This window comes from Oryx dammah, unplaced genomic scaffold (genome assembly GCF_014754425.2).
Source record: "Oryx dammah isolate SB20612 unplaced genomic scaffold, SCBI_Odam_1.1 HiC_scaffold_20, whole genome shotgun sequence".
Lineage (NCBI taxonomy): Eukaryota > Metazoa > Chordata > Mammalia > Artiodactyla > Bovidae > Oryx > Oryx dammah.
In genome coordinates, this window is record NW_024070204.1 from 31,374,297 (window position 1) to 31,391,001 (window position 16,705).

General features: G+C 41.3%; 1 protein-coding gene across 1 annotated transcript in view; it reads right to left on the minus strand.

The window, feature by feature from the left end:
• ADAMTS12 (ADAM metallopeptidase with thrombospondin type 1 motif 12) overlaps positions 1 to 16,705 on the minus strand; it is a 387,436-nt gene that overhangs the window by 171,226 nt on the left and 199,505 nt on the right. The window lies entirely within an intron of this gene.

Genomic DNA, 16,705 nt, shown 5'->3' on the forward strand with positions numbered 1-16,705 from the left:
ATCAGCCCTAGAGGGACTCCAGTTTAATTTGAATTTTTAAAGGAGAAGTTCCTTTGCCCCAACTCATTTCTGTGGAGTCTCTACACAGCCATCTCTTGTACAGGGTGGAATCCACAGGGAGAATGATGACCTACATTGGCCTACTCTAATCTGAGTCTATTACTCTGGGCTCAGCCCAAGAACTTCAGGTTGTCTCTACATCAAACTATGAGCTTTTTTCTCTATATTCTGTATTTTGATGAAACCCACATTCAAATTCAACAGGGCCCAAGAGACTCTGGTTGCCTGTTAGAAGCACTCCAAGGTCCCCCCATCCATACTGACTTACTACCAGAAATCACCTTCCCCTCATGAGAACACAAAAAGGTGGCTCATTGCTCAGGCAAACTCACTGAACTCCTAGAGTAAAGAAGTTAAAGAGAAGAAACAGAGTGCATGATTTAATAATCCTCATCATTAGCAACTACTAAAGGAGCTATGGTGAAGGAGGAGAGGTTGGAGGGCTAGTTGGGCACAGGGGCGTCAGTCTCCTAGTCAAACTGAAGGTAGAGCAAGAACCCTGCTGGAAGAAACCTACCATATCTACCATAAAGAACTGGCCTGGTGGCATGAATTACACATAGAAAGGAGAAAAAGAGGAAGTGAAGGTGGTGGGAAGAAGGAAGGGAAAAGGGGAAAGGGAGGAAGGAAACATTTATTGATCTTCATTTATATGCCAGATAGTTGTAGATAAATTCTTTTTAATTTAATTGCACCCTCTTAGTATTATTTATAGGCTTTCCTGGTAAGCTCAGCTGGTAAAGAATCCTCTTACAATGCAGGAGACCCCAGTTTGATTCCTGGGTCAGGAAGATCTGCTGGAGAAGGGATAGGCTACCCACTCCAGTATTCTTGGGCTTCCCTGGTGGCTCTTCGCTGGTGGCAGCATTATTTATGAAGAAAGTATTGCTATTTTCATTTTATAATAAGAGAAAATTAAACCTCAGAGAAGTAAAGAACTAGCAGAATTTCGCCCAGGTCAGTTACTGAATCAAAGACTATGAGGACGAAGGCTCCTAGATGGAGCTGTGGTTCTGTTAATAACTGGTGACCAGCCTCATAAGCATGGTGCCTTCCTCTCCTTCAGAGAGGAAGGCAAGCTATAAAACAAACCATCAACTATCACCAGATGGCTTTGAGGTTGTTTTAAACTCTACATTTGCTTGTTTGTTTTGGGGAGAGGAAGGATGTGAAAGACATACTCATTAATTAAAAAAATAATGCCATTTTGCATTATTCCAAAGAAAATGAAACTGGCATAAATCTAACAAAATATGTACAGGATCTGTATCCAGAATATTACAACCTTCTGAGGGATGGCATGAGTCTTGATCTAAACTTCACACCTTGTACAAAAATTTTCTCAAGGTGGACCACAGACCGATATATAAAATTTTTTTTTAAACTATAAAACTTAAAAAAAAAAATCAGGGGAAAATCTTGGGTTCCCAAGACCAGGAAAAAAGTTTAGAGACTGGATACTGATAAGATCATCCAGAAAAGGAAAAATTGAAAAACTGAATCTCATCAAAATGAAAACCTTTTGTTCTGGAAGAAAGCTTGTGAGAGAATGAACAGAAGAGCTCCAGAGTGAGAGAAAGTATTTGTAAGCCAGAGAACTGTCAAGGTCTTGTCTCTAGAAAATCTAAAGATCTGTCAAGTCTCAACAATGAAAGAACAACCAGAAAACAGGCAAAAGACATGAAGGGACATGTCACTGAAGGGGATATACAGATGGCAAATAAGCACAATAAAAAGATGCTCAACCTTATTAACCATCAGAGAATTACAAATGAAAACCATAAAAAGATGCTGTTGTTTAGTCACTCAGTTGTGTCTGATTCTTTGTGATCCCATGAACTCTAGCCCACCAGCCTCCTCTGTCCATGGGATTTTCCTGGCAAGAAAACTGGGGTCAATTGCCATTTCCTCCTTTAGGGCATCTTCCTGACCTAGGGATCGAATCTGCGTCTCCTGCTCTGGTAAGTGGCTTCTTTACCACTGAGCCTCCAGGGAAGCCGCTTGCACCCCATTAGGTTTCCTCCAACTTCTCTGTTCTTCTACTTCAAGGAGCATCATAATTTTCTGAATTAATCAAAGCTTTCTGAAAATTTTTGCTTTCAATTTGCCTTAGCAGCAAAATACCTCTATTGTAAAAGTATCATTTTTTAAAAAATGGCTCTTGTTAAAAAAAAAAGAAAGAAAGCTTAACTTTTGAGTATCTTTTAAAAATGACTGTGGGTGTAATCATAACATGGTAGTTTTCAGTGATCAACCCATCTTCTTTTACATAATGGAAACATGCCTTTGGAATTTTCACCATAGACAAAAGAAACAAAAGAAATTGTGGAGGATTTTGAAAATGAAAAAAAAAATAAAAAATCTTAGAACATATCCTTTTACCAGGTTCTGTAGGAAAACTAGTATTTGAAGAAATCCTTTTCTTTTTGCTTTGTATTTAAGGTAAAATTAGGTACCTAAAGGGGTCACTAAGCCCTGCAAAGACGACAGAGGAAAAACTGTAAGGCATAATGAGACATTACTATGTGCCTATCAGAATGACTAACATTTTAAAAAGTGACAGCACCCAAACAATGGTAAGGACGTGATAAAATTGGGTCACCCACACTGCTGGTAAGAATGTAAATTGTACAGCCGCTATGGAAAACAGTTTGAAGTTTCTTAAAAAACTAAACCTGCAACAATCATATGACCCAGCAACTGCATTCCTGGACATTTGTCCCAGAGAAATGAAGACTTACGCTCACACAAAAGCCTGTAGCAGAATGTTTACAGCAGCTTCATGCCTGGTAGCAGAAAACTGGAAAGAACCCAAATGTCCCTCAATGAGTGAATGGTTAAATAAACTGTCATGTACCATGGAATGTTACTTAGGACTAAAAAGGAACAAACTTTTCATACACACAACTTGGATGGATCTCAAGGGAATTACGACCAATGAAAAAAAATTCAGTCTCAAGAGGTTACATGAAAAAAAAAGTCTCAAGAGTTTACATAGTGTACAGTTCCATTTATATAACATTCTTGATATGATAGAGAGATGTAGAACAGATTAGTGCTTTCCAGGATTTAGGTCAGTAGGCAGAAGGGAGGTATCAAAGGGTAGCATCTATGTAATGAACTGTTCTGTACTGTGGCAAAGGTTCCAGAAATCTACACATACTAAAACTGCATAGAACTAAATGTAAACAGACACAATCAATGTTCATGCTCAGTCACTTCAGTCATGTCTGACTGTGCAATCCCAACTGTAACCTGGGAGGCTCCTCGTCCATGGATTCTCCAGGCGAGAATACTGGAGTAGATTGCCATTCCCTAGGGGATCTCCCCGACCCATGTATCGAACCCAGATCTCTTATGTCTGCTGCACTAGCAGGCGGGTTCTTTACCACTAGGGTCATCTAAGTGCTTATAAAACTGGTGAAATCTGAATAAGAGAGGTAGTTTGTATTATCGATCTATTGGTTCTGATCTTGTACCAAATGTACAAGATCTTATACAAGATGTTACCCTTGGGGGAAACTGGATAAAAGGAATAAAGGATTTCACTGCAATATTTCTTACAGCTATATGTGAATCTACAATTATCTCAAGAAATCTTTAACATCTTAAAAGTAACAGTTGGCTGGAACCAAGACTAGAGGGTTGCAATAGATCTTATAAAATGCTTTAAAATATCAGTCTACATGGGTAACTTACTAATTAATTATACGTGAGTTCTCAGTTTTGAATCAAAGGGAACCTATAATCTTTGAGATGTGTTGTTACAGTGGGTGGGAAGAGCCCCCACACCACACACTCACACATCCACACACTCATTCTGAAGTTAAGTTCTTTATTTAGATAACCATGAATATAAAGGCTTGTTAGAGCTGAAGTGGCCACACAAGCAGAAGCAGACGGAGCGCCTCTTAGAATGTTCTCCTCTGGCTCACAGTCACTGGTGTGATACTGCCAGATTGGAAAAATTCTATTTTTTACTTCAATATTGTCCATTTGCATTTTGGTTGGGAGCTGGACACAACTTGGTGGCTAAACAACAAGTACATTGGTTCAGTTCAGTTCAGTCGCTCAGTCGTGTCCGACTCTTTGTGACCTCACGAGCTGCAGCATGCCAGGCCTCCCTGTCCATCACCAACCCCCGGAGTTCACCCAAACTCATATCCATTGAGTCGGTGATGCCATCCAACCATCTCACATCCTCTGTCATCCCCTTCTCCTCCTGCCCTCAATCTTTCCCAGCATCGGGGTCATTTCAAATGAGTCAGCTCTTTGCATTGGACTCATCATTTTACAAGAACTTACACACCAATCTACATGTATGTCTGTTTAAGGAAAAGCGAATGTCTACAAATATCCACTCTGCCTGGATACTGAGCCAAATTCAAATGTGAGCAAGGACCTGAGGAAACAGTCATCTTCCAGACCCTGCTGCACGGACTCTGCCTCCAGTTTTCCCAACATTACTATGAGTCCATTTCCTTGAAGGGCCTTAGGAATTATAAATCCAGTCCTCTTGTTTAAACAGTGAGGAGATCCAGGTCTTAGAGGGAAGGACTTCAGCCAAGTCAGAGCTGGTTTTGGCAGAGCAAGGTTGGAATGCCAGTTTTGCAGCTACTAGTCCAGGACTGGTGGTTTCAAACTACTGAAGTTGTTTTTCAGTTTCTCAGTTGTGTCTTTACTCTTTGGGATCCCGTGGACTGCAGCACACCAGGCTTTCCTGTCCTTCACCAACTCCCAGAGTTTGTCCATAGAGTCAGTGATGCTATCCAACCATCTCATCTCTGTCATCCCCTTTTTTCTCCTGCCCTCAAATCTTTGCCAGCATCACATGGTCTCTTCCAATGAGTTGGAAGACACTTCTCTAAATATTTCGCTTTGAGTAATTGGAAAGATTTAGCAATTCAAATACTGACGGTTACTGTTTATTTATCTCCCCCACCTCACACTCCCACCACCAGGGGAAAACAAACACAGACAGAGACCCTCTACTTCTGAGACCCCCTAGGTCTCCTTCCTCTTACTCTCAGGCCTATTCTTGGGCAGCTCTTCTTCTTTTTGGCTCATTGCTATTAATAGTTCACTCTTGATCACAGTTTTATTTGGGGTATTCACCTATACACTATTAACTTTCAAGTCTATATCTCATTCCCAACCTCCCCTAGAGGGAGGTTGGGTCAAACTCATGGACCCAAATCTCTTGATGGACACACTCTTCTGGCTTGCACCACAGATGGCCCTAACTCCACATCCCTGACCCTCTGTCTCCCTGTGTTAACCTGCTATTCTTCCCGCATCTTCTTAGTTACAGGAACCACCATCAAGTCGGAGTCCTCCTGTTGGTCTCCTCTCTCTCTTTCAACAGCCCAGTTTGTCATCATGTGCTGTTAACTCAACCTTCTCTCCATCTTTACTCCCAACTATCTGAGTTCAAACCCTCATCATTTTATTCTTGAATTAATTCTTGCAGCATCTTTTCACTGTTCTCCTTCTTTCTTCTTTTTAAATCTATCCTCCTTGCCATCACCAGGTCAATCCAGCCAAAACCAAAGTCTGCTCATATCACCATGCAAGACTTGAGACCTTTCAAAGTCTAGCCTCCAGGAGGCCCTCCCTTCATGCTTCAACCTCACAGTTTGTGTTCCAGCAACATTCAAACTGCCTGTGTTACCATTTGCCTCACCCCCAGACATATGTTCTTTCTCTCCTTGCTTTCTTCAGGCTGCCTCCTCTGTCTAGAAAGCCTCATTTCTCTCCTTATTTATTCCCTTTAACTTATCTGATATCCATTAATTTTTAAAGACTCAACTGGGACATTTCCAAGAAGTCTTCCCTGCCTCCTCATCTGGAGAAGTTTTCTACAAATATGTCGTGTACATCTTGGTTCACAGCATTTGCTGCACTAGGTTGAAATGTTAAAATTGTGTGATGTTACTCTCACAGATTTCCGAGAATCTGCCTTCCAGATTATAAACCTCAGTTTAGCTTGAATAAAATTCTTTTTTCTCTTAACTTAGTAGTTAATTGAATTTTCGTCAACAGGAGAAAGAAAAAAAAAATGTTAGAACCCCAAGTCTACCCCAAAATCATGCTTGCTTTCTCCTTATTGCCTTTGCCAGTTCCTCTTACAGCCAAAGCAAGTGCAATTAACTGAGCTGCTGGTCATTTGTAGCTTGGTACTTTGCCCTTGTATAAAACTTTCATTTACAGTATGTGGCATTTAACACAAGTTCCGTGTTACTACTTTCCTATTAGATGTCATGACTCTTGCAGGAAATTTTAATTGAGTACAACTTTTTTCAGCCTTTTCATCTCCAAGTCTCATAAGAGACTAAGTCCAAGAAATACTCAGTTTCTTGAATGCACGTGATCCCAGGAGCCATGGTTAGCTATGCCTCAACACCATGTAGCTCTCAGCATGCACAAGATACAGAAGAGCTTCAGAGAGATAACACTGATGCACGATGAATAAGGGGAGACTTGTACTGAACATTTCCTATAAAATATCCTTGTCATTATCTGCATTTATCAAAACAAACCCCCATCCACACAATTTTTTTTCCTATTTCCTTTGTAAACAAAAATAGATTTCCCTTTTTGTTCCTTCATCATTTTTTCTCCCCTCATTTTCTCAGCCACTTCAGTCCAATTCACTTCTCACTTCCCCTTTCCTATTCATTTGAGTATGTGACCTGATTGAACAGGGAGGTGACCTAGAGGAAGTCAGCAATGGCTTGCAGAAATAGTCCCAAATGGGAGAGAGAAAATGATTTTGCAAGAACGTGGCTTTTATTATAAGTTGTCCTCTTTGTAATCTCTCTCATTATAATGAAAAAAAAAATCATGTATTGATTTCCTAGAGAATTTGTGATTCACTGCACAGTCTGATCATGCTCTGCTAGCCAGGCTTAGGTTCTTAAAAGAAAGAGAACAGGCAGAGAGAGAAAAGCAGTAAAAAGTTTAACCTGAAAACTCCCAGTGTACCTAAGGAATAACTCATCTGATGGTCAGAGGAAGAGATACTTGATATTTTTTAAAGTGGTGAGTGTACAAATTCATTGCCCATATTTTTTGACATTTATCTTAAAAAAGCAACAGTTCTATAGATTATTACAGACCCACACATTACCCTGGGGACAGGGGAGGTCACCAGTCTGAGTTGCCAAAGTCAGCAGGCTTTTAACTCCAGAGTCTCACAGAAGTGAACCCAACACTAGATCTGGGGAGACATTCTCTGTGCAAACAGCCATCTCCTTCCTATTTGTCAGCCCTGCTGCTCCTTCAAGCCAGCCTGACACCCCAAGGCCCCACCCCTCAGTGGCACTGTGATCTGGGGCCATGTGGCTGGCTTCATCCCACCCCAGCTTTGGCTCTATCCTGTTCTTAAAGAAGTCTCCAGCTTCTGGACCCTATTCATCTCCTTCAGGTGTTTTGTTTTCCATCAAAGACTTTGGTCCAATCTCCTCATCTGTGAAATGAGTATAATAGTAACAGTTGCCAGGGTTGCTGTGAGACCTAAATAGTGATGATGATGATGATAAGAATGAGAATGATACTGATAAGTAACACTGATGGAATGGTTTCTACAAGCCTGACTATGCTGACCATTATATGAATTAACATGCTTGATTCTCACAGCAACACCAGGAAGTAAACATTCTTATCCCCATTTTACCAAATGAAGAAATGGGGGCACAGACAAGAAACCTACCAGAGCTTATACGGCTAGGAAGAGGCGGGACTAACTATAAATCTGTGCTTGCCACGATGTCAACTGCTCACAGAAGTAGGAGGGAAGAGAGCAGTCCCTGGCCAACTGTTGAGCAGGGAGGTCATTGAATGAATTGGTCTTAAGTGGAAAGGGCTAAAAGGCTAAGTTTGTGTTTGAGTCCCTGAGGGAGAACAGGAGTTCAAAAGATAGGATAGGGTCATAAAGTGAAGATGAGAGTTTGATTCAAGGCTGGATGGAAGCAAGACAGGAAAGAGAGCAAGTTGGTTCATATGTGAAGCCACTCCGATTTCTTGGCCCACGATGTCTTAAGCATGGCAAACATTTCCAGCTCATGGTTTTGTGTATGTGTGTTTCCACTGGTCTGAAATATAACCCTCTATTCCTTGAGATGTCTCTAGGATGCTCCAAAATGAGTATCATGTCAAACTTATCCTCAAAATGTGATAGAATTCCACAGTGGTTTTCACATGGCAGTAACTGAGAAATAGCACCCTACTCCAGTAATCTTAGCTGGAAGATCGCATGGTCAGAGGAGCCTAGTGGGCTGCAATCCATGAGGTCGCAGACAGCCGGACACAACTGAGTACACGTGCAGCTGACACAGAGGAAGTGTATTTTCCGTATGGAGGCTGACCACCAAGGCTCTAGAACCCAGCACAGAAAATGAAACCCAAAATGGTGTGGGCTGCCAGGTAGGATTTTGAATAAGGAAGAAGAGAGTCATAGGAACTCACTGATGGCAGAGACCTACCTCCATGTCCCCCACCTCATGTCACTCTCCACAGAGCCCCAGAGCCATCTCTCTAATGCTTCTCTCTCCACTTCATCTCTCAGTTTAGAATCATCCAGAAGGTTTCAAAGGATTAGATCCACATCCCATTAGGGGTCATAGGCTTGTCATGACTTGGCCACTGTTGACCCTTAGCTTCACCCACTGACTGTTGCTCTCACTCATTCACGCTTTCCTTTATCTGTTCTAAACCAGTGGGGCTGAGTGGTGAGCAACACCAGACTCAGCCTCTGCACTTAAGTCCCAAACACTAATGCAGGAAAGTTCATCAGGCCAAGAGATATAAAATTATAACTCAGATATGTGCTACAAAGGAGAAATGCAGTGTTGTGGAATTATATAATAGAATGTTACTGGGCATGGATCTCAAAGAAGGCTTCCTCAGCCAAGTGACACTTGAACTGAGATCTGAAAGATAAAGGTATTAACTAACTGAACTCCACAAGGAAGACAGGCTGAACAACAAGATGAGCAGTAGGAGAAAGCATGATGAATAGAAAACTATCACTCTACCCTAACAGCAAGTGGGACACAGTAAGAGTTTAGAGAGGGAATCAGGAAAACACTGGATTGCTTTAAATCAGGCATGTGCTTTGGGAAGGGATGTCAGGAGAGCAGAGATAATCAGATTACCATTTGGAGATCATCCTGGCTGCAATGAGAAAACAAGATCCAAAGGAATCCAAATAGAACAGAAAGTATATACAACTAGAGCCCACGGAAGAGACAACTGGTCCTGAATTTAAGTGATGTAAATGGAGTTGGTCAGAGAAAACTAACAGTACCTGATGATGGGCTGGATTTGGGGTGGAGGCGGGAGAGGAGGGATCATGAACGATTTCTAGGCCCTTGGCTCCTACAACTGGATGCATGCTGATGTCATGCACAGAGACGGGCAACACCAGAACAAGACCAGGTGGGAATGGAGGTGGGCAGGTTTTGACTGGCTATTTTCTCTCCTGCCTCCAGCGCAATCACAGTTTCCTTTTTTCACAACAAGCGATCTCAGTTTGAAGTTTTCTACTTTGTGTCTTTGTGCAGGAGACGTAAGCTCCTTAGAATCAGGAAATAGGACTTAGATTTGTGTTCGTACCTTCAGTGGCTAACACCGCATTTGACAAAGAGTTGATGCACCACCACTCGCTTCTCATTTGCAGATGAAGAAAAAGGAGGGATGCAGCTGTGATGGGACCTTCTCAGTTACCCACGGGATAATGACAGAGTTGGGATGATGACAGAGTCGGGACTCGAACTCAAGTCTCCCTGCTCAAGAGCAGTCACCTCTCAACACCTCACACTAAACTTTCTGCCTGTGGTACTGCTGCTGCTGCTGCTGCTAAATCACTTTAGTTGTGTCCAACTCTGTGCAACCCCATTGACGGCAGCCCATCATGCTCCCCTGTCCCTGGGATTCTCCAGGCAAGAATACTAGAGTGGTTGCCACTGCCTTCTCTGCTTGTGGCTGCTACCTCGATGTTAATTAAGGAATCATTACTTCTCTTTCTCAGGGCTGCTTATTAGTCCAAGATGTGAAGAACAGATCCAACTGTTCTCCGAGAAACAAGAAAATGGGAACTGTTAACCAGAACGCTCTAATGGGCTGGCAATTCTGTTGTCAAATTGTGAACCCTGTGCCACTTGGAGATTCTATAAAAGTTTGAATGAGGAAGACATTTGGCAATTGGGACAAAGGAAGCTGTGGCTATTTTATAGCAATTCATGTGTGTCTCATTGCATTTGCCAAATGAAGATGGAAAGAAAAACAATGCAATCGTGATAGGGCCAAAGAGGTAATGACCAATCAAGTTCTTTCAAAGGATTCCACTGGCAGTGAGACTCTGGTGGCCTTGTTTCCAAAAATGAAGAGTTGCATGGTTCAAAGGGCTCCAATCCATGGAAAACACATATTGAGCTCCTACTAAGGCTATTGTTGAGACTGTGAGGGTAAAGGTTTTTCCTTTCTACACTTAGGAGAACCTTTCTTCCCCTCACTGCCAAAACCATGGCTAAGCATGCATATATGTTAGACCATTTTACAAGAGTGAAGATTTGCCCTCCAAGATCAGTCAGTTCAGTTGTTTAGTCATGTCCAACTCTTTGTAACCCCATGGACTGCAGCAAGCCAGGCTTCCCTGTCCATCACCAAATCCTAGAGTTTGCTCAAACTCATGTTCATCGAGTTGGTGATATCACCCACCATCTCGTCCTCTGTCAATCCCTTCTCCTCCTGCCTTCAATCTTTCCCAGCATCAAGGTCTTTCCTAATGAGACAATTCTTCACATCAGGTGGTCAAAGTATTGGAACTTCATCATCAGTCCTTCCAGTGAATATTCAAGGTTGATTTCCTTTAGGGTTGATTGGTTAGAACTCCTTGCAGTCCAAGGGACTCTCAAGAGTCTTCTCCAACACCACAGTTCAAAAGCATCAATTCCTCAGCACCCAGCTTTCTTTATGGTCCAACTCTCACATCCATACATGACTACTGGAAAAACCATAACTTTGACTTGATGGACCTTTGTCAGCAAAGCAATGTCTCTGCTTTTTAATATGCTGTCTACATCTGTCATAACTTTTCTTCCAAGGAGCAAGCATCTTTTAATTTCATGACTGCAGTCACCATTTGCAGTGATTTGGGAGACCAAGAAAATAAAGTCTGTCACTGTTTCCATTGTTTCCCCATGTATTTGCCATGAAGTGATGGGACCAGATGCCATGATCTTTATTTTTTTAATGTTGAGTTTTAAGCCAGGTTTTTCACTCTTCTCTTTCATTTTCATCAAGAGGCTCTTTAGTGCTTCTTCACTTTCTGACGTAAAGGTGGTGTCATCTGCTTATCTGAGGTTATTAATATTCTCCTGGTAATCTTGATTCTAGCTTGTGCTTCATACAATCTGGCATTTCACATGATGTACTCTGCATATGTCATGAACCTCTGTCTATAGTTCTTCAGGTAGTCTCTCAGATCTAATCCCTTGGATCTATTTGTTATTGTATAATTGTAAGGGATTTGATCTAGGTCATACCTGAACGGTCTAGTGATTTTCTCTGCTTCTTCAATGTAAGTCTGAATTTGGCAATAAGGAGTTCATGATCTGAGCCACAGTCAGTTCCCAGTCTTGTTTATGCTGACTATATAGAGCTTTTCCAACTTCAGCTGCAAAGAATATAATCAATCTGATTTCAGTATTGACAACTGGTGATGTCCATGAGTAGAGTCATCTCTTGTATTGTTGGAAGAGGGTGTTTGCCATGACCAGTGCATTCTCTTGGCAAAACTCTGTTAGCCATTGCCCTGCTTCATTTTGTACTCCAAGGCAAAACTTTCTTGTTACTCCAGGTATCTCTTGACTTCCTACTTTTGAATTCTAGTCCCCTACGATGAAAAGCACATCTTTTTTGGTGTTAGTTTTAGAAGGTCTTGTAGGTCTTCATAGAACTGTTCAACTTCAACTTCTTTGGCATTAGTGGCTGGGGCATAGACTTGGATTTCTGTGATACTGAATGGTTTGCCTTGGAAATGAACAGAGATTATTCTGTCATTTTTGAGACTGCACCTACGTACTGCATTTCAGACTCTTTTGTTGACTATGAGGGCCACTTCTAAGGGATTCTTGCCCACAGTAGTAAATATAATGGTCATCTGAATTAAATTTGCCCATTCCAGGCCATTTTAGTTCACTGATTTCTAAAATGTCGATGTTCACTTCTGCCTTCTCCTGTTTGACCACTTCCAATTTACCTTGATTCATGGACTTAACATTTCAGGTTCCTATGCAATATTGCTCTTTACAGCATCAGACCTTGCTTCTATCACCAGTCACATCCACAACTGGGCATTGTTTTTGCTTTGGCTCTATCTCTTCATTCTTTCTGGAGTTATTTCTCCACTCATCTCCAGTAGTATATTGGGCACCTACAGACCTGGGGAGTTCACTTTTCACTGTCATAATTTTTTACCTTGTCATACTGTTCGTGGGTTTTCAAGGCAAGAATACTGAAATGGTTTGCCACTCTCTTCTCCAGTGGACCACGTTTTGTCAGAACTCTCACCATCTGTCTTGGGTGGCCCTACACAGCATGGCTCATAGTTTCATTGACTTAGACAAGGCTGTGATCCAATTGATCAGTTTGGTTAGTTTTCTGTGATTGTGGTGTTTATTCTGTCTGCCCTCTGATGGAAAAGCCTAAGAGGCTTGTGGAAGCTTCCTGACAGGAGGGACTGGCTGTGGGGGAATTGGGGTCTTGCTCTGAAAGGCAGGGCCATGCTCAGTAAATCTTTAACCCAATTTTCTGTTAAGGGGCGGGGCTGTGTTCCCTTCCTGTAGTTTGCCCAAACTATGGTAGGGGTAATGGCAGTAATGGCAATTGTCAAGTATAATTTTCTTCCAAGTTAGTCAAGCATAATTTTCAAAATGTTAAAAACATAATTCTCATACAAATATATGGTGAGCAGATGTTCAAGATTTACTTAACTCACTAATAAGGAGACAAGCAAGATGGCAAAACTGGATCGAAGGTAGATACTAAAAACTGATGCAATGATAGTAAAAACAAAACCAAAAAAACAAACAAACAGAAAAACAAAGAAAAGGAATGCTGGACTAAGACTGCTAAATTAGATACACAATTATGTAATGGACCACAGAGCAATAAAACCATAATATTTGTAGTTATCTTCTCAGCTGGACACAAATTTTTTCCAATTCTACTTGACAAAATCCATTTGTATTCTATCAGTTTCCTGAATGTTATCACCTAACTTTACCATTAGTTCAGTTCAGTCGCTCAGACGTGTCCAACTCTTTGCAACTCCATGAATTGCAGCACGCCAGGCCTCCCTGTCCATCACCAACTCCAGGAGTTCACCCAAACTCATGTCCATCGAGTTGGTGATGCCATCCAGCCATCTCATCCTCTGTTGTCCCCTTCTCCTCCTGCCCCCAATCCCTCCCAGCAATAGAGTCTTTTCCAATGAGTCAACTCTTCCCATGAGGTGGCCAAAGTACTGGAGTTTCAGCTTTAGCATCAGTCCTTCCAATGAACACCCAGGGCTGATCTCCTTCAGAATGGACTGGTAGGATCTCCTTGCAGTCCAAGGGACTCACAAGAGTCTTCTCCAACACCACAGTTCAAAAGCATCAATTCTTTGGCACTCAGCTTTCTTCACAGTCCAACTCTCACATCCATGCATGACCACTGGAAAAACCACAGCCTTGACTAGACGGACATTTGTTGGCAAAGTAATGTCTCTGCTTTTCAATATGCTATCTAGGTTGGTCATAACTTTTCTTCCAAGGAGTAAGCGTCTTTTAATTTCATGGCTACAGTCACCATCTGCAGTGATTTTGGAGCCCCAAAAAATAAAGTCTGACATTGTTTCCACTGTTTACCCATCTATTTCCCATGAAGTGATGGGACCAGATGCCATAATCTTTGTTTTCTGAATGTTGAGCTTTAAGCCAACTTTTTCACTCTCCACTTTCACTTTCATCAAGAGGCTTTTTAGTTCCTCTTCACTTTCTGCCATAAGGGTGGTGTCATCTGCATATCTGAGGTTATTGGTATTTCTCCCAGCAATCTTGATTCCAGCTTGTGCTTCTTCCAGCCCAGCGTTTCTCATGATGTACTCTGCATAGAAGTTAAATAAGCAGGGTGACAATATACAGCCTTGACATACTCCTTTTCCTATTTGGAACCAGTCTGTTGTTCCATGTCCAGTTCTAACTGTTGCTTCCTGACCTGCATATAGGTTTCTCAAGAGGCAGGTCAGGTGGTCTGGTATTCCCATCTCTTTCAGAATTTTCCACAGTGTACTGTGATCCACACAGTCAACTTTGGCATAGTCAATAAAGCAGAAATAGATGTGTTTCTGGAACTCTCTTGCTTTTTCGATGATCCACTGGATGTTGGCAATTTGATCTCTGGTTCCTCTGCCTTTTCTAAAACAAGCTTGAACATCTGGAAGTTCACGGTTCACGTATTGCTGAAGCCTGGCTTGGAGAATTTTGAGCATTACTTTACTAGCATGTGAAATGAATGCAATTGTGCGGTAGTTTGAGCATTCTTTAGCATTGCCTTTCTTTGGTATTGGAATGAAAACTGATCTTTTCCAGTCCTGTGGCCACTGCCGAGTTTTCCAAATTTGCTGGCATATTGAGTACAGCACTTTCACAGCATCATTTTTCAGGATTTGAAATAGCTCAACTGGAATTCCATCACCTCCACAAGCTTTGTTCGTAGTGATGCTTTCTAAGGCCCACTTGACTTCACATTCCAGGATGTCTGGCTCTAGATGAGTGATCACACCATCGTGCTTATCCGGGTCATGAAGCTCTTTTTTGTACAGTTCTTCTGTGTATTCTTGCCACTTCTTAATATCTTCTGCTTCTGTTAAGTACATACAATTTCTGTCCTTTATCAAGCCCATCTTTGCATGAAATGTTCCCTTGCTGTGTCTAATTTTCTGGAAGAGATCTCTAGTCTTTCCCATTCTGTGGTTTTCCTCTATTTCTTTGCACTGATCACTGAGGAAGGCTTTCTTATCTCTCCTTGCTATTCTTTGGAACTCTGCATTGAGATGCTTATCTTTCCTTTTCTCCTTTGCTTTTCGCTTCTCTTCTTTTCACAGCTGTCTAGACCATAACCAAACAAATCCACATCCCCATAGAGTGAGAAGAGTCATGCTAGCCACTGAAAGGATACATAGTCTTTGTTTTGCCTAGTTTCTAAGTTTGGGTTAAAGCTTTTTAAAAAAACGTTTACAGAAAGGGAAATAATAGGTATTCCATGATAATGTCTTTAGTGACTAAGGCAAGTGTAAGTGATAGTGGAGAGAGGAAGGAAAAAGGATAAGGCTTCAGAGATCACTGACATTATGATCTTCTATTGTGGAGGCTTCCACACAGAAAACAGTAAAACTTGCCTTGAGCATTTTGACCTCAGGTCTCCTATTTGCAAAATTCAGACTTTAACTGAAGAAAGTAGTGAAAATCACTAGACCATTCAGGTTTGACCTAAATCAAATCCCTTATACACTGGAAGTGACAAATCAAGGGATTAGATCTGATAGAGGGGCTGAGCAACTATGGACGGAGGTTCATAACACTGTACAGGAGGTGGTGACCAAAACTATCCCCAAGAAAAAAAAGGCAAAAAAGCAAAATAGTTGTCTCTCAGGCCTTACAAATAGCTGAGAAAAGAAGAGAAGTGAAAGGCAAAGGAGAAAAGGAAAGATATATCCATTTGAAAGCAGAGTTCCAAAGAAGAGCAAGAAAGCCTTCATAGGTAAACAGTGCAAAGAAACAGAGGAAAGCAATAGAATGGGAAAGACTAGAGATCTCTTCAAAAAAATTGAGACACCAAGGGAACATTTCATGTAAAGATGGGCACAATAAAGGACAGAAATGGTATGGACCCATCAGAAGCAGAAGATATTAAGAAGAGGTAGCAAGAATACACAGAAGAACTATACAAAAAAAGGTCTTAATGACCCAGACAACCACAATAGTGTGATCACTCACCTAGAGCCAGACATCCTGGAGTGTGAAGTCAAGTGGGCCTTAGGAAGCATTAGTACAAAAAGCTAGTGGAGGTGATGGAATTCTAGGTGAGATATTTCAAATCCTAACAGATGATGCTGTTAAAGTGTTGCAGTCAATATGCCAGCAAATTTGGAAAACTTAGCACTGGCCATAAGACTGGAAAAGGTCAGTTTTCATTCCAATCCCAAAGAAGGGCAATGCCAAAGAGTGTTCAAACCACCACATAATTGCACTCATTTCAAATGCAAGCAAGGTAATGATCAAAATCTTTCAGGTAGGCTTTAACAGTATGTGAACCGAGAACTTCCAGATGTCCAGATGTTCAAGCTGGACTTAGAAAAGCAGAGGAACCAGAGATGAAATTGCCAACATTCATTGGATCACATAAAAAACAAAGGAATTCCAGAAAAACATCTACTTCTGCTTCATTGACTATGCTAAAACCTTTAACTGTGTAGACCACAACAAACTGGAAAATTCTTTTTTTAATTAATTAATTAATTAATTAATTTTTATTTTACTTTACAATTCTGTATTGGTTTTGCCATACATTGACATGAATCCACCACGGATGTATATGC